Source organism: Camponotus vicinus, unplaced genomic scaffold (assembly GCF_025532165.1).
Source record: "Camponotus vicinus isolate PSW18456_S1 unplaced genomic scaffold, iyCamVici1.0 SCAF_5, whole genome shotgun sequence".
NCBI classification, from domain to species: Eukaryota; Metazoa; Arthropoda; class Insecta; order Hymenoptera; family Formicidae; genus Camponotus; species Camponotus vicinus.
The window spans coordinates 12,370,831-12,386,990 of NW_028141977.1; the positions used below are offsets into that span (position 1 = coordinate 12,370,831).

At 35.3% G+C, this 16,160-nt stretch overlaps 1 protein-coding gene and 1 non-coding gene across 2 annotated transcripts in view; one reads left to right on the forward strand and one right to left on the reverse strand.

The window, feature by feature from the left end:
• Nucleotides 1-16,160, forward strand: part of Alpha-man-ia (alpha-Mannosidase class I a) — a 478,743-nt gene that overhangs the window by 98,268 nt on the left and 364,315 nt on the right. The window lies entirely within an intron of this gene.
• On the reverse strand, nt 326-541 carry LOC145972595 (small nucleolar RNA U3). Its single transcript, XR_014439230.1, has one exon. It is a non-coding gene; the product is annotated as a small nucleolar RNA U3 (small nucleolar RNA).

The window sequence follows — 16,160 nt, forward strand, 5'->3', positions numbered from 1 at the left end:
CATATTATATATTACATTTTTATATAAAAATATTATTTTAATGTAGAAAAATTTAATAATTTTTTCAACTATTATATTACATAAAAGAATTGTAATAAAATATTTTATAAAATAAAATATGCAAAATATTAGAAAATGTAAAATATAATAATAAAAAATATTACTACAATATAAAATATTATAAAATTAATAGTAATATTATAAAGGTAATGTTATAAAATATGCAAAATTAATAGTTAATTTTGTAAGCCAAATCTAAAAATAATTTTACCTGTGTATATACCATACGCAGAGAAAAAATATTTTTCTTTTCGGAACTTAGTAGACCGCGCTGAAACCCTTCGTTCCATTACTCTTGTATTGAGTGCAGAAGGTAAACGATCATCGATGACAAAGATCTCGAACAGGTCAAGAATTCGTGTCGTTCTCACGCTAAAGTAAGTAGGCTATCGCTTCTCATCTTGGTTACATCAACTCCTACGTTAAGAAGGAAGAATAAGATCAACAGAACATTCCACAGAATGATTCTATAAAGTATCTTGAAATTCTACCGCTTAACACATCATAGATATATCGTAGACCACGAAATCTTTGCTAACACTTATTATTAGATCTTGTAACTCTCTAGCAACAAAGATAGAAACTGGAGGCCAACTGGTCTGTCCATATAAATAGCACTCAAACTTGGTTATCTATTTACAGCTGTAGAATGGGAGCAATGTTCTAAAGTGCAGACGTCATACTAGAAACATTTAGACATTTGCTGCTCGATTATTACATATTTGAAAGCCGAGACCTCAGAACTCTGACGTTTATTTATTAACATATATATATATATATTTAGAATTATAAAATCAAAATCAACAATCAATATAAATTGAAGAGGAAAAAAGAGGATTGTTGCTTCTCATCGTTCTTTCTTTGCTGCTAATGCAATGAGTTTTCTTTGCTATAAGTTAATGTAGTCGTGAAAAGGAACTATATAGCCTTCAATCTTGACTGCGAGAATAACATAAGCTCTCGATTTCTTCGAAGTCTCTGTCACTGTTCATATTTTGCATTTTCAACAGAAAAGAAAGACATCTATCTATTTAATCTAGATATAAAAAAAAATCTTTCTTTTAGCAGTTATACTTTCAAATAAAATTTTTTTCTCGAATGTTTCACAAATTTAAATAAAAAAGCGACTAAAAAATTATTAAATATATATTTTTTTTTATATATTGGGAAATTAAATTATACAATATTTTATAAATTGTCAGAAAGCAACAGAGATATTACTGGTTTGGAATTTTTAACATTTACTAGGTCGGTTTTATTACAGTAACAAGAGAAAATGAATATTTTTTCCGCCGCTGAATTTTTTTCCAGTCATTTGTGACAAGACAAATCGAGTTTCGAGCTTACTCTGATTTATCGAAATCGATTTTTACGTTGGCCGGAACATCAAATTGGTACCGTCAATGTTTAATTCGTGACACCTGTAGCAATGTCAGTACCAACAAAAATTAATTGAGATATATGCTCGTTATAACGATCGCTTTTATCACGATCCGCGATAATTGATTTCTGCAAACTGTGCACCAAAAAGAGGATGAATAAACTTATAATTATTTTTACGCGTTACTCGCCAGGTTGTATTGAACAAAATTATCACACGATATTTCACGAAATTATCACACATGATTTTTTGCATATATCACAATATTATATATTTATAAGATTGACTAAAGACAAATTCTTGTAATCATGTAGATCTAAGAAATTTTTCCCATTAAAATAAAAATACCGATGAGACAGAAATATATTTTTTTAACTTACATATTATAAAATACAAAATGATATCTAGTTTTTTAACGAGAAAAAAAATACAAATTATGACTTGTCTATGTAAATATTAAAAGCTCCAATTATCTATTTGTAGCTCTAAAACGCAGACGACATATTATAAACATGTTTTAGCTCAAGCATTTTCATCACGCAGTCGCAATTTCGTTATGACGTTTTAAATCCTTAGAAATTGGAGATATGAAATATTATTTAATTATGCATATACATGCGCGCGCGTGTTTATGATCCCTTTGAAATGTAAAGTTTACGACATTACGCCAATAAACTTCAAACTAAAATGTGAGACGCTGTTATCTGAAAGCAAGGAGACGAGAGAACTCATACCAACTTTAACAATGGCGAATGCGAAGTATCTTGTAACTCCAACTTTGTAATACTTTGGCCTTTCTAGCCGCTGACATAATGGCAGTAAGGATATATTTGCGCGGTAAACGTCCGCCGTTAAGTCTGTCGTCTAAGTTCGTCCAAATGAAAGCAAAGATTTTATTCAACAGCGATTACCTAACGTATCACGAATATGAAGTGAAAATGAGACAAGATGCGAGAAAAATGTAAACGCAAATATGAATACAGTCTTGTGTTTCTACAATATTTGCAATAATCACAATTTTCTTATCATATAATTTTTATATTATAATTCTTTTATATTTTTTTTTATTATATGAATCGATGTATCATTTTAAAAATGCACATTCAAATTTGCGTTCTATTTGTATTGCATTATTATATATGCATGTGTATGAGGTATACGAACGCATAAATGTAAGTGTAAAAAGGACCTCGTTGGTCGTATATATTTTATTCGCGAAGCTTTAATTAAACATCGAAACGTGCTATGCATAACTGAGCTTGTGGTTTTATCTTTGTCAATGCTGTTATCCAAAACTTGAATTTTTAACCGTTGAATTTGCTGCGTCTCTCTCGGCAAGAAAATTCCAACGTTAAAAGAATCGGAGGAAAGTTCCTTGGATTGCGAGTAGAGGGACGTAACGACTCTGGATATCAAGTTTGCAGGGACCATATCCATTAGCGGAAGAATGCCGTTTCAACAACGAGACGTTCGTGCCCATGGCAAATCCCCTCTCGCCCTCTCCCTCCTTTCCCTCTCTCTCTCTCTCTCTCCCTCTCCCTCTCTCTCTTCCTGTTTTCTTTCTTTCTGCAAGCAATTCGAGTGCATCTAGGTGTTAAGTCGATATCTTCATCGCGGCAACACGCAAATGAGAGGTGCTGCAAAAGACGCCCGCCAAGTAGAATGCGAGATCCGCGCGATCGTACGGATAATACGAGGGAGAGTACAATGCCAGTGTCATCCGCATTCCTCGTTTGTCAAGCGTACGTAAAGGCGAGATTAAGAGAGCCCCTCTCTCACTCCTCTCTCACTCCTCTCTCGCTCCTCTCTCGCTTTCTCTCTCTCTCCCTTTTCTGTTTCCTTACTTTCCTCATCTTGGCCCTTCTGCATTTTCCTCTCTCTCCCTCTCCCTCTGTCTTCCTTTTTCATTTCTCTTTCTCTCGTCCTCTTTCACGTTGTAGATACAACCGTGACGGTTACAAACGATACCGACGTTCCAAGGGGTTACAATGGATTTAAGTCACGTTCGTTCCACTTAATCCGCGGACATTCTTCCCCGGGTTCCACCTACGAGCTTTCCCTGTTCGCAGACACGGGCTCGAATTTCTGGATTCGTATCCGACGACGTGAACGTAATTAAGATGTAACGCGTTCCTTGAATTCGAGCACGTTCGTAGCCGACGACGTTGTAGAATAATTGTCGCGGTATAACTAGCGCAACCAGAAAATACGCTTACGATCAACACTCGCAATGTTGAAGAGCTTGTAAATATCGATGCGACAAATTTGAATTTGAAAGCAAGACATGCAGGATAATTGCTGAAAAGAATATACATATATCACGTGTATGATGCATGTGTGAATGCTTTAAAATATTTTTAAATCACTCCAAGAATTCGCTCGATGCTTGCTTTAAAATCTGAGTGAAACCGAAACACCAAGAGATACATAACATTAACGTCCTTAAAATCATTAATTTCTCGAGTCACCTAATCTTGAATCGTAAATCTAGGAATTGCTCAATGATATACTCGCATTAGGACAAAAATATCACTGAAACTTTAATTTCGCCCGGAATTTCGAGGGGCCACGAAATTCCGGGCAGTGACTCGGGATCCACCATCCAGCCAGGTAACCTGGATACCTGCGACATGGCAGGACGGAAACTCGTTTCGCCATAACAATTTCGCGGAGCGGATAACGCGAGAGCGCCCGCTGGAATTACGTACAAATGGCGAGCGTTATCCGCTCGCGGGGGCGCCAGTAAATCGTTTTATCCAGGCCGTACTGGCACACGGACACGTCGGCGTTTATTTAACTGTAAGTTCAGCCGCCGTGGCCATTTTTCTGAAACTATTCCGACCGGGGCCATTACCGGCTCGGGACGACCGAGACGTTAAAACCGTTTCCAGCGCGGCGGCCTGCTCGCGCATCTGCGATACGGCGCACAACTTTTGTCCTTTATGGGAGGGTCCCTTAAATATAGGACGACCTCGCCCAAGTGCTCGCCACCTTGCGTTTCGACCCATTCAAGATTAGAGGTCCGCGACCTTTAACCGGCGAATGCACCGTGTACTCCGTTCTCGGGAGATAAAGTCGGTGAAGCTGGCGCGAGAAAATTATTCGAAGAGCATCCGGGGAAAGTTGGCACGATGTAAATTTTCCTTTCCCAGAACTCCTTCTATGTATGAAAAATATTTCGCGTTTCCGTGAAATTACTTGCGTATTTATTGCTTAAAAAAAATGAAGCTATGTACTTGTCTTAAAATGGTAAAAAAGGTGTTCCATGATTTTAACAGAAAAGGAATAAAAAGATTATTTTATCCTCTTATAACATATACTTGATAAAAACATTTTTCATTTTTATGTCATCGTATTTATAATTTTATCAGCACATATATGTTTCTGATTCGATTTACATCATAAAGTAAACTTAATCAGGCCACATACAAAAATTATGTTCCCGATAATAAAATGACTATTAAACATAAAGAGATGGTCAGACTTATTAATCACCAACTTATTTTTTCGATGAAATTGTCGACAGGTCGAAACTTTTACCCGATAAATTGCACTGTAGCAAAAGTTAATGGTATTACTTAAATATAAAATAATAAAGTGTGCAAAACTGATTTTGACGTATATTTATCGATCAAGCTTTGAATTCAGTTATTTTTTTATAAGTTAAACTGATAAATTAAGAATTTAGGTTCGTATACCAAATATTTTCAGATATGTATTTGAAATTATTGCATTTAAGCATCAATTCTTAATTATGATTCGAAGTATCTTTGTCTGCGTCATTTAAAGTCATAATACGGATCCAAGAATATTGTTAAAAGAATTGATGCTTCGATCCGGCTATAAAAGAACCGACGTACGAGACGTCCGTCGCTATATTCACAAAGATAGTTTCTGGTCGAAGGCCATTGTATTAGTCGCAGTCACCTTTATTGAGAATGCGAAAGAGACTCGCTGTCTCAGAACCATTTTACGACTTGCCGTAAACTCTTATACAAGTTGTCGTGAACGAAGTTCGCTAGCTGCGTCCCGGAATTTTTTGATCCAATGCTCTATCGGCGTCTTCGATATATCCTTCAATAATGAAATTGAACGTCACCTATTACGAGCACCGATAAAAATAGATGGCATTCCGAAGCAATATATATTTCTTTTTTGCTAAAAAAAATCTTCATAATATATTTCTTTAGGTATATACCTGTATATTATCCGTGCATTCACAAAGATATCAAAGGAAAATTTTTATTAACTAAGATGTTGTATACGTGCACAATTTCTCAACTTCATTTATCGAGCGATCATTATTGAGCATTACTAGCTATTATTGATCATATTATTCAGCTTACAACTTGTGTCAGCAGTCAAAACTCATCAATAAATTTTAATCATAGAAGCAAAAATGACAACGATTTTCGCGATGAATAGAATCTTACGCGATTGCATCTTTCATCCCGTAAAAAGAATATATATGAATTCGCGTATAAACACCTGTGCGTTCCCTTCCGCGTCTTGTGGAGCATAAAGGACATGGTCCTTGAGAAGGATGCGGGGATTCGCGGAGGACAAGACTTGCGCGAGATGTCGTGGACCACAATGCAGCATCCATGGTCGTTCTCGCGATACACCAATGTGGTCCTCGTTATTGCTACTTTATTGCTCGTAAATCCTTGCGTGTCGCACATCCCGCCGTACAAGGATACGAGCGTATCCCACTTAACGGGTGTCTCGCTGACCGCTGTAATCTCGTAATTCTGCGCGATATGTGACGATACTCGTCTTGAATGAATGAAGGAATGTCTTTATATGTCTGAAGATTGCTTTTGTCTTTCATCCTGTTAAATGCTGACTAATTAAATGTCATAACTGTTCACAATTATGCCCTAAATATTAATTCAAAAGTATAATTTTGTTAAAATGAAATTTTTTTAAGATGAAATTTTTCTACTTAATCGATTTAATTGTATTGCAATACATAGCTCTGTCTAATTTTATGTGCGTGGTTTTTTTATATCTAAGAAATTAAGTTCATAAAAAATATAAAATTTTTTGCCAGTTTGAATGATATATTTAATTTCTGATAAGGCACCTAATGGATTTCTCTGATTTTTAGGCTAAAACATTTAGATTTTGTTAGATTTTTATATTGTTGAATTCTGTTGATGACAGTTAGTGGATAGACATTTCTATCGTTGTTCGCGTCATACTAGAAAGCGGACCTTTTTTTGTATGTACGTGCAGCTGATGTGCCCTTCGGCGATTTGATTCCTAGGGGGAGTCGTGTTCGTACTTTTCGCTTGTTCCCTGCTGATTCGCACGCTCGAAACGCTACGTGATTAAACTCACCGCGTATAAACTTCGATCGCAGTCATTGATATTCCCTGCTTCTCTCCATCTTCCTCTCTTTTTTGGAAAACAAAGATATGTTCTCGTTAAGGCCCGACAAATTGTATCGCGTACGCGAATTAAATTGCGTGTTGGAATTGCTCGACAGTACAAACTTTTCGTACACGTTATTGGGAGGCTCATTAGATTTTAAAAGAACATTCACTCTGTCCAGATAAATTGCTATAAATGCATTGAGCGAAGACAGTATACAGCGGCTGTTCATAATTGCAGCAGATAATTATTGTTCATATTTTGCTATGCCATTTAAAACAATCTTATCAATTATTAACGCACATATTATTGAAATACGCCAATATTATTGAAAAATATATTATATTAATAAATGTTTAATGCAAAAATTTATTAAATTATTTTATATAATATTTATGTAATTTAATAAATATAATTTAATAAATATGCAAACGTGTTTATTAAATTATATAGTATTTATATAATACAATATAATACAATTAATAATATATGCGAAGAAAATGTTATGGAATAATATATAATTAATGGAATTTTTGTATTTACCTAAATTTACAACTGATTGATTAATACGCGTATGTATATATAATATTGTGATCAATGAATTATTTCGGATATTTATGCAAAGTTCGACAAAACGTGTTTCAAGCATATATGGAATATTTTGAATTGCACAATGTTGTGCAGGTATGTATCTTCAAAGGTTAATAAAATTATAAATTCTTTATTTAAATTATTTGTCAGGAATTGACAATACAAGAATTACATGTCATTAACTTGGTTAAATAGATAGACTAATATAAATATTTAATCAAAATATTACGATTGTAATTGTATACACTTTAAACTGAATTTGTTTCTAATAAGCCTACGTGAAATGCGTGTGAACGATTGTTATCTCATATCTACTGACATATGGTTCTCTCATCCGGATTCACGTAATTACGATCTTGTGCGGTTTCATCAAGCTAAGCTGGCAGACGCGCATAAATGATGAGTCCCTGAAATAACTCACTTGAATTCGAGTTGCAATTTAAACATTTTCTGAGAATTGTCAAATAATTAAATTTGATATTAACAAAATAAATTTTACAATTCTCCTTTGAAAAATATTATAATATTATATTATTTTATCTCAGAATTGTATGAAGCAAAAATGCGATTGGAGAGAGAAAATGAGAGAGAGAGAGAGAGAGAGAGAGAGAGAGAGAGAAAAAGGGATCATAAATAAATAAATAAATAATACTTGAATAAAATAATAATAATGACTAATATAAAATACATCGTACATTTTATAATATTATATTATTTTATTTCTTTATATACACATGTATATTGTTCTAAAATTATTGGAATTACAGGATTTTTAGTAATTTTTTTTCGAGGTTTGAATAAATAAATTGTAAGTCTCATAAATATGTATAAAAAGTCTCATCCGATATAAATGCAATACATATTGAATCAAGTTAATTATTCATTGAAGATATTTGTGAACTGATGGCTTTCGTGTCTGTTGATTCTCCGACAAGTTGGCTGTCTTTTTCATTGACTGCTTTTTTGGCTCTACATATTTCACATTTGAACAACTCGAGTGTAAAACAATGGAATGTTGTGCTGGATTATTATTATCTATTAACGTTAAAAATTGCTGCATGAATCGTCAATAGCTCTGGAAAATCTCTCAGTTAAATCATTCAACTAAATATTCTTTTACAAGATTTGTTGCCTCATGATTTGTAAAAAAATCTCATACACATTGTCTTTTCAAATTAATCTAACAGTAAGAAATTTAAGAGCATATTAATATAATAATACTAAAGAATATATTTCTTTTCATTTGTTTTTTTTAAGATCTTAATTTTTTTGTTATAAGATAATAATTCATACATACATGAGGATATTGCTTGCAGCTTTCGCATTAATATCCGTTCTAGCATCTACCTACATTAATATCTTTACGACTATATAATTATTGTAATTAACTAATTTTGATACATTGGAATTTTCTCCCTCTGAATTCTCCTTCGTGCTGAGTTAAGATCATAAATCTCCGCAATATTCGATCGTTCGTTGCAAAATGTCGTAAATCGAACATAATATTCCTAACAATATTCTTAATACGTATAATAATCATTGATAAGGAAAACTGTTTCAAATATTACTTTCATTTATCTATTTTTAAACTTCTTTCTCTAGAATCTTTTTTAAGAAAAGATTACACAGACGGTTTATTCGATTTTTATTGGAAACTGCAACGGTTCCATTCTTTGCAACAGACGAATTGAGGATGTAGACGCGTTATTTAAGAGTCCGGAAAAAAAATTTCTCAACGCTTATTTTTACCTCCTTATTAAATCTTCAGGTAACATCGGTATGTGGTAGCGCATAGGTCCAGTGGTCTGTATTTTCGTTTTGCGGTAGGTAAACATTCTTTCCTTCTCTCTCTTTCTCCCCGAACATACGGCATTCGCGAGTTCGGTGGTCGAAGGAGGGCATAAAAGCCGTAATACCGCATTATATCAAAGTAATGTGACATCCAGTCCCAAGAAGAATATTTCTCCTTCTGGAGATTATCAGCTTATTGCCGGGGGGCACTCCTGTGTCTCCTCTCAAATATTTTGCTCCTTGTCGCCATATTCCACCTTTTCTCGCAATCTTCATCATAAATAAATCATCGAATCTTTATATCTATATATCTAATATTAAAATTATAAAATTTAATCTTCTTGAGAGAAATCTCTGTGACAGAGATAGATCAAGAATGCTACAATGGTTTCTCATATATTATTAACTCGTGTAAAGTCGCCAGTGATGAGACGGAAATTGTTAATTGTGTGTAATTAGTCTTTGAAAGAATTCTTCCTGCTAGCGAGCTAACTGTTGAGCGTGTATCTACAGCAAAGTCCGATGGGATGACTGCTTTAATCTCGTAGTTAACTCGGTTTCATCGCAGTTGCAATGTGGCTGACAAGTCATTGTGTTGTGTGGCTCGCAACGCCAAATAACGTTACAGAATCTCATCCGGATCGTTAAACGAGGGTAATTACATCCGTATATCAACGAGATCTGTTGAATGTTCTCTCTCTCGATTGTCTGCGTTACCTACGTGAATATGAGCCGTAATCTGTCACGAGACATTTTGCCGCTAAAACTTGATTCAGACGATTATATTTTCGAGAAATCTTGAAAACAGGAGTAACAATATTTGCGTGAATCACGTCAAATCCACCTATGTATCTACATTCGATTATTATTATTATAAATGAAAATGCGATTGTTAGAGCATAAAAAATGATATCGTTTCAATCTTCGGCGAATATTTCTCGAAAGTGAAACATCGAGTCGAAAGACAGAATCCAAGACAGCGCGCAGACAGTGCACGTCGGCGCGCGTTGAAGAATCAAAAACGATGAAGACGCAAGCGCACGTTACCGTTTCCCCATAAGCGATTTCCATGCACGGTCGGACGGCATAATTTCCGGTGCACTCGCACGTGAGCGCGAGCGTGTAATGCACCGTGCGCGCCTCTCTCTATCTTTCCCCGCGATAATCGCGAAACTGCGGGGGAGTCCAGCTCGCGGGTGCGGGCGCGCGAACGAATCGCTTGCAGCGGCAGCCTTTGTACGTGATAACGGCGTAACGGTATGCACGTGGGGATACACGTCGGCGGGGCACGCTTGCCCTGCTACACACCAGGTACATGCATGCATGCTCGCGTCGCAACGCGGATGCACAAAGTGTCTGGAACGATAACGGGTAGAGTCGTGCGAGAGGTGGAAACACCGTTATCACCCTCCGCACGCGTCTCGCAAACGGATAATGCGCCATATAAAGGGATTATTCGCTTGCTGCGACGATCCGGCTGTAAATACGAATCGATCCTGCGGAGATATATAAGAAGAGGCAAGTTCCGCGAGAAAACGTTTTAATTAAACTCTCGAAAGATAAAGTGATGCCTCGCACGTTATGTTGCTCTGGTATTTTATGATATGTTATCGCGAAAATTTAATTTCATCTACCGTCATGTCTGTTCTAATTGTCTTAAAATTCGCGTTCAATTGCTTATTGCTTTAAATTTTTACACACTGACCGAATGAAATAGCTACGATCCTCTACATAATAGAGCGTAAAAGTGTCTAAGTCAAATCTATTTATTATATCTTATCGCTTGAAGTAATGCGATGTGATAATTATTTCGCATGCAAGGTTAAAAATTATACGACGAGAATTGTATATGCATTTGATCGAACAAAATCAGCAATTGTGACGATTTTATTAAATTATACGTCTGATTAATGTTAATATTTAAATAAAACAAAGGTCTCGGGAACTGAAGCATCGTATCGTTACAAATACTTTTCAACTTTTTTGCGATGACGCGCAATCAGTCGGGATCGTTGTCAGAGTACAACTTTAATCGCATTATCCCTATCACTGGAAAAACAGGTTGAAAAAGTTTTTGAGATCTTATCCGGCGGGCGGCTTTCGCTAATTAAGGAAACTCGCTGTACCACATTTGCCATCGTGTACACGTGATCGGAATACGGGCGAAAGATACAGATGTATCAAAAGAAATATGTTTACCAATAATTAGGATAATTAATGAACCGATTAAAATCTTTTTTGAGATTTTTTTAAATAATATTGAACCGAGAGATGATTGACTTGAAAATTTTTTTTCTTTTCTCTATTAAAGCGTCAACGTCAGAATTTTAAATGGTTTTTAAGAAAACAATTAATTATACTATAATTTTTCCTTTCTCGTAAATTATTTTCGATCGATTATCGAGACATTTATTACATTATTATCAATATACTCTCTGTATATATGTCACCTGCGATAATTTCGTGTAAGTTTGCGAAGAAAGGAATAGAAAGAAAGAGCTTCCCCATTTTTGCGCCGATGAATAATAAAATGGTCCCCAATTAGAGTCGGTCTTCTTTCATTACTGGCAAGCTGTAGCAAATGCAGAGATGGCGTTGTGGCATCGGAAAATTGTCGGCGTTCGATCCCTCTCGACGTAAACGAAGATGTAGTGAGGCGTGCAATGATCAAGTATATCTCCGGAAAGATTAACGACTCGGCGGGTCGCGTAGAAGCTCCGGGAACCGAGATCGACGGTGTAAGAGAGCAAGGAAGGCCAATTACGGGCCGCCTCTCGATTCGTCTCGTCTCTCGATTTCGACTCGATTCCTGATTTAATCTGAACCCGGGAAGCTGCGACCCTGCGCCACCCCATACTTAACAAAAGTGGAGAAGATAGCTCCAGCTGGACAAACCTTAAGTGTCGACGATATGCTTTCAAGAAAAGAGATAGCGAATGGTTTATAAATAGTAAATGCAACCGATGGCGGAAGGGACGCAGGTAACTTTTCAAGAAATAAATAGGTTGTCATAGAACGTGCTCCGAAACACAATTCGCTTTGTAATACTTTGACAATTAATGATTCGCGTCTCAGTTCGTTTTTCCTTACTATATATAGCTAAATTAAAATTCCATATTTCATACGACTAACGGAAGTGCATTCATTCTCGGAAGAATACATCGCTCAATGTAATACCCTCAAGTTTCCTAAGCCTATAGTTATTATAAGTAGAAAGTCTAAACTTGTTATATAAGCGGATAGTGTTATTACTTATAATATTATAACTAGTAGCACGTAATACCCTGCAGTAGCGAGACACTCTCGTCGCTCTATTGTTGAGCTAATGCCTCTTATGATATCGCACAATATCTAATAGATGATAAATATATTACACTTGAATAAATTGAGAATAAAGATAAAATTATATAGATCATTAGAGAGAGATGAAATGAATGAGTTTAGTGAAAGATGTGACAATTGGCAATTTACATTAATTTGTTGCATACGAAATTATAGATATTACAAGAATATTATTTAGCCTTCATTAGAAGAATATTATAAAAAAGTATGATCTGAAAGAAGATAAATTTTCTTTACATAAGTATGCAAGTAAAATATAAATATTAGTAAAATATGAGTAAAAATATTAGTAGAAATATGATATTAGTAAAATATGAGTAAAAATATTAGTAAAACGTATATATTTTTAAGCTATATTTTTCCAATGTATGCGTTCTAGTGTATATTAAAAATATTTATCGACAACTCTTGCTCCTTACGATTCGTTGGATGTTTATTTCCTTCCGATATTTTCACTGTCATTCCTCTGTTCACTCTCTGATTTGATTTCTCCTCGCACGAAATATTCTAAATTCGCTATCCTTATCCGCCGAGAACGAAATGCAGGAAAAAATAACCGCGGAAGAAAACACGAGAAGCGCTCTCGTTGGATTGAGCGTATTCACGTATTCTACGGATACCTAGCTCTCTCATGACATTAGCATATAAACTAGAAAATATTTTATCGCGCTCGTCCGAGAGATCTCCCTCGCCCCCGGTTCGAGTATCATGTGGCACTGAAAAATATTTATCAGCTCTTAACGATCATTAAGAAGCATCGGAAATGGACGTACTTATGGTTTCCTATGGAATGTGTGTGTGTGTGAGAGACGCCTTCTTGGAAGTAGAATTCTTCTGGCTATCTCTAATCTTTGAATGAACGAAAAAAAGGAGAGATTCTTCCCTTCGTTTAAAGATAACTTCCATATATCGACAGCTTGTATCTTGCTGCAACTCTTGAATTATTTTCCAGTAGAAGATCATCATAATTTCTTGATTAATATAATATTGATAATGATTTATACAATAATGTTTAATACAATATTGATTAATATAATGTTGCAATACCAACTTGATTAATACAATGTTGTCGCTCGCGGATCGTCCTCGAAACGTCGGCCGAGATATTTCCGGAATCAATCGACGTGAACGATAGGAAGCGCCTATTTTGCATGTCCGCGACACATCGAAGTGCGTTTCCGCGCGCGGAAACGCGACCCGCTCTCGTCTGACCGGTCGTTGGCGTGTCGCCAACGCGTTGCGCATTTTCAAAATCGTAACATAAAGCCGAAGATTTATGGCGTCGGTATGCCAGTGTGCCTCTCGGCTAAATATATGATTTTCGGCTACGGCACGACTGGCTTCAGGATCACGCATCACAGACGATGGGATAAAAGGGTCTGGCGATCGCCCGTAAAACCCTAAGCTACGATCGAGTCGATTTTTCCCTCTTTCTGATTTACGTGTACAATTTTCCCGCCTGTCCCTGTTTTCTGGTCCACTCGTTCATATTCTGTGCGTGCTTGTCACACAGACACGAGTAAATTTGAAAGATAGTTTTTCTTTTGAGTAAAACAGTAAATCGAGATAAACAATTGTTAAAAATCGAAGGCTTCAGGGAAAGAAAGTACCAAGTTCATTTTTCATCTCTTCGAGATAACACTGCGATGCTGTAGCTCTGATGAAGTAGTTTTATTCTATTATAAAGATAAAGAACCTGCTTATATATCGAGGGAAAAAGCAGTAAAAAATGGACATACAAGGAAAAAATGTGTTTATGTTTCACTTCAACATAGGAAAATTTTTTATGAAAATACACATTAAATTATTAATAAAATTTCATACCAGATAAGTTATTAATATAATTACAAATTATTTGAAATGCTCCAAAATGACAATATCAGGACTTATTGTCAAAATAATATTTCTTCGATTAGGTAACATTATCAGGACTCATTTAAAAAAGTAACGCGAAAAATGCTCTATTCTAAAAAATTGACTTGATACGTTCTTTCTCTGTATCCTTCAATTACATTTGACTTAGTCGTTAAAACGATTGTTAGATTGATTTGTTTTGAGATAGGAATAATTCAATATCGATTTTGTGTTCAATTTACAGATATTAACATCGATTATTCGGTAATATCGACATAACGCGATTTGATTTTGGATTGCGTCCCGCATTGAAGTTTCAACGTTGTTTACTCCCGAAACGACATAACTTCGCGAAAGTACTGGATAGATGGAGGATACGAGGTGGAAAGGAATTGCCAAACGATCGGCTAACGTTGTCGATAACAATATCGTTTGGAAACTCGATTCCGACATGCCTTTGCTTCAGGCTTGCCGAAAAGTTTGCCTCAATTAGTCGGAGTTTCTGCCGAGCTCGGGACGTATAATTACTATTCACGAGTATCATAATTTTTCTATCGCGCAAATATTGAGTTTAAATATTGTCGATGAAACGCCTCTCTTTGCTCTTTCTCTCTCTTCTTTTTGTCTTCTTCACTTTTCGCATTGGGATTATGCGGTTCTTATTGCGCGATGTGTAGGAACAGTCATAATCGGTCTTCACGAGCTATTTTAAAGTTCATTAAAGGCGTCATAATAAAAGAGTCCCGGCTGGCTGATTCTCGGATAACTTCTTTCGCTTCTAGCGAATAAAACCCCCAGCCCTCTCTTCTTTTTCACAGCTTCTTTTCTATTCTTACATTCTTGATATTTCTCTTTCTGAAACTTTTCGAAATAAATTTTCGGTCTTTTACAGTTACGGAGAGAAAATTTAAATTATTTGATTCTTTGTTTTTCGCGACACGTAGAATTCGTCATATGTGTGATTTGACTTACTATAACTTCAAAATATAATAGATAAAGTAAATTACGAAAAAGATATCAATTTATTAAACTTTGCTAGAAAATGCTTCTCTGCGTGATGATTTTAATTAAATTTCATTCAGATAGATATTTCTTTTCATATATTCATCGACGATTATATCACATGATAAAATGAAATCGAGACCAAAGTTTATCAAAGATGGATTATATATGTATATCTATTTCGATGCACGTATCGAACATGCGAGTGAAACAGCCTTTACAGACCGTAACCCCATTAAACTTTTACGATTTAAGTTTTCGTCAACATTGGGAACCGAAAAGCTCTCCGTCCGGATCTATCGAAACACAATACGAATTCACGATGTCGAACAAAAACGGTTCATTCTGAAGAGTTGAATTACAATGCAAGAGAATCAAGGACTCTGCACGTGAAATGTTAGCTAATTAATTTGGGAAATTGCCCAGGAGAGAGAAATGTATGAAAACTCCCTTGTCTTTATTTGAAAGCATTTCCTATTTTCGCGATTGTAACATCTATTCGTATTTCGTGTATGTTCGTGAATTTAAAAAGTACATTTCGCATACATTTTTTATGCGGTAAAAAACACTGGTCTTTTTTTTAAAGAACAAAGACCACAATTTTTCAGCATATACTGAATGATTATATCATTATTTTTGACATAATTATTTCTACAGCGATTTTTGCTGAACGCAAGAGTGATTATTTATTTTTCAATTCACGTGCAATTATTGCAATAAATTGCAAAAAACTCATTTATTTATTTTATTAGAAAATCCGGGG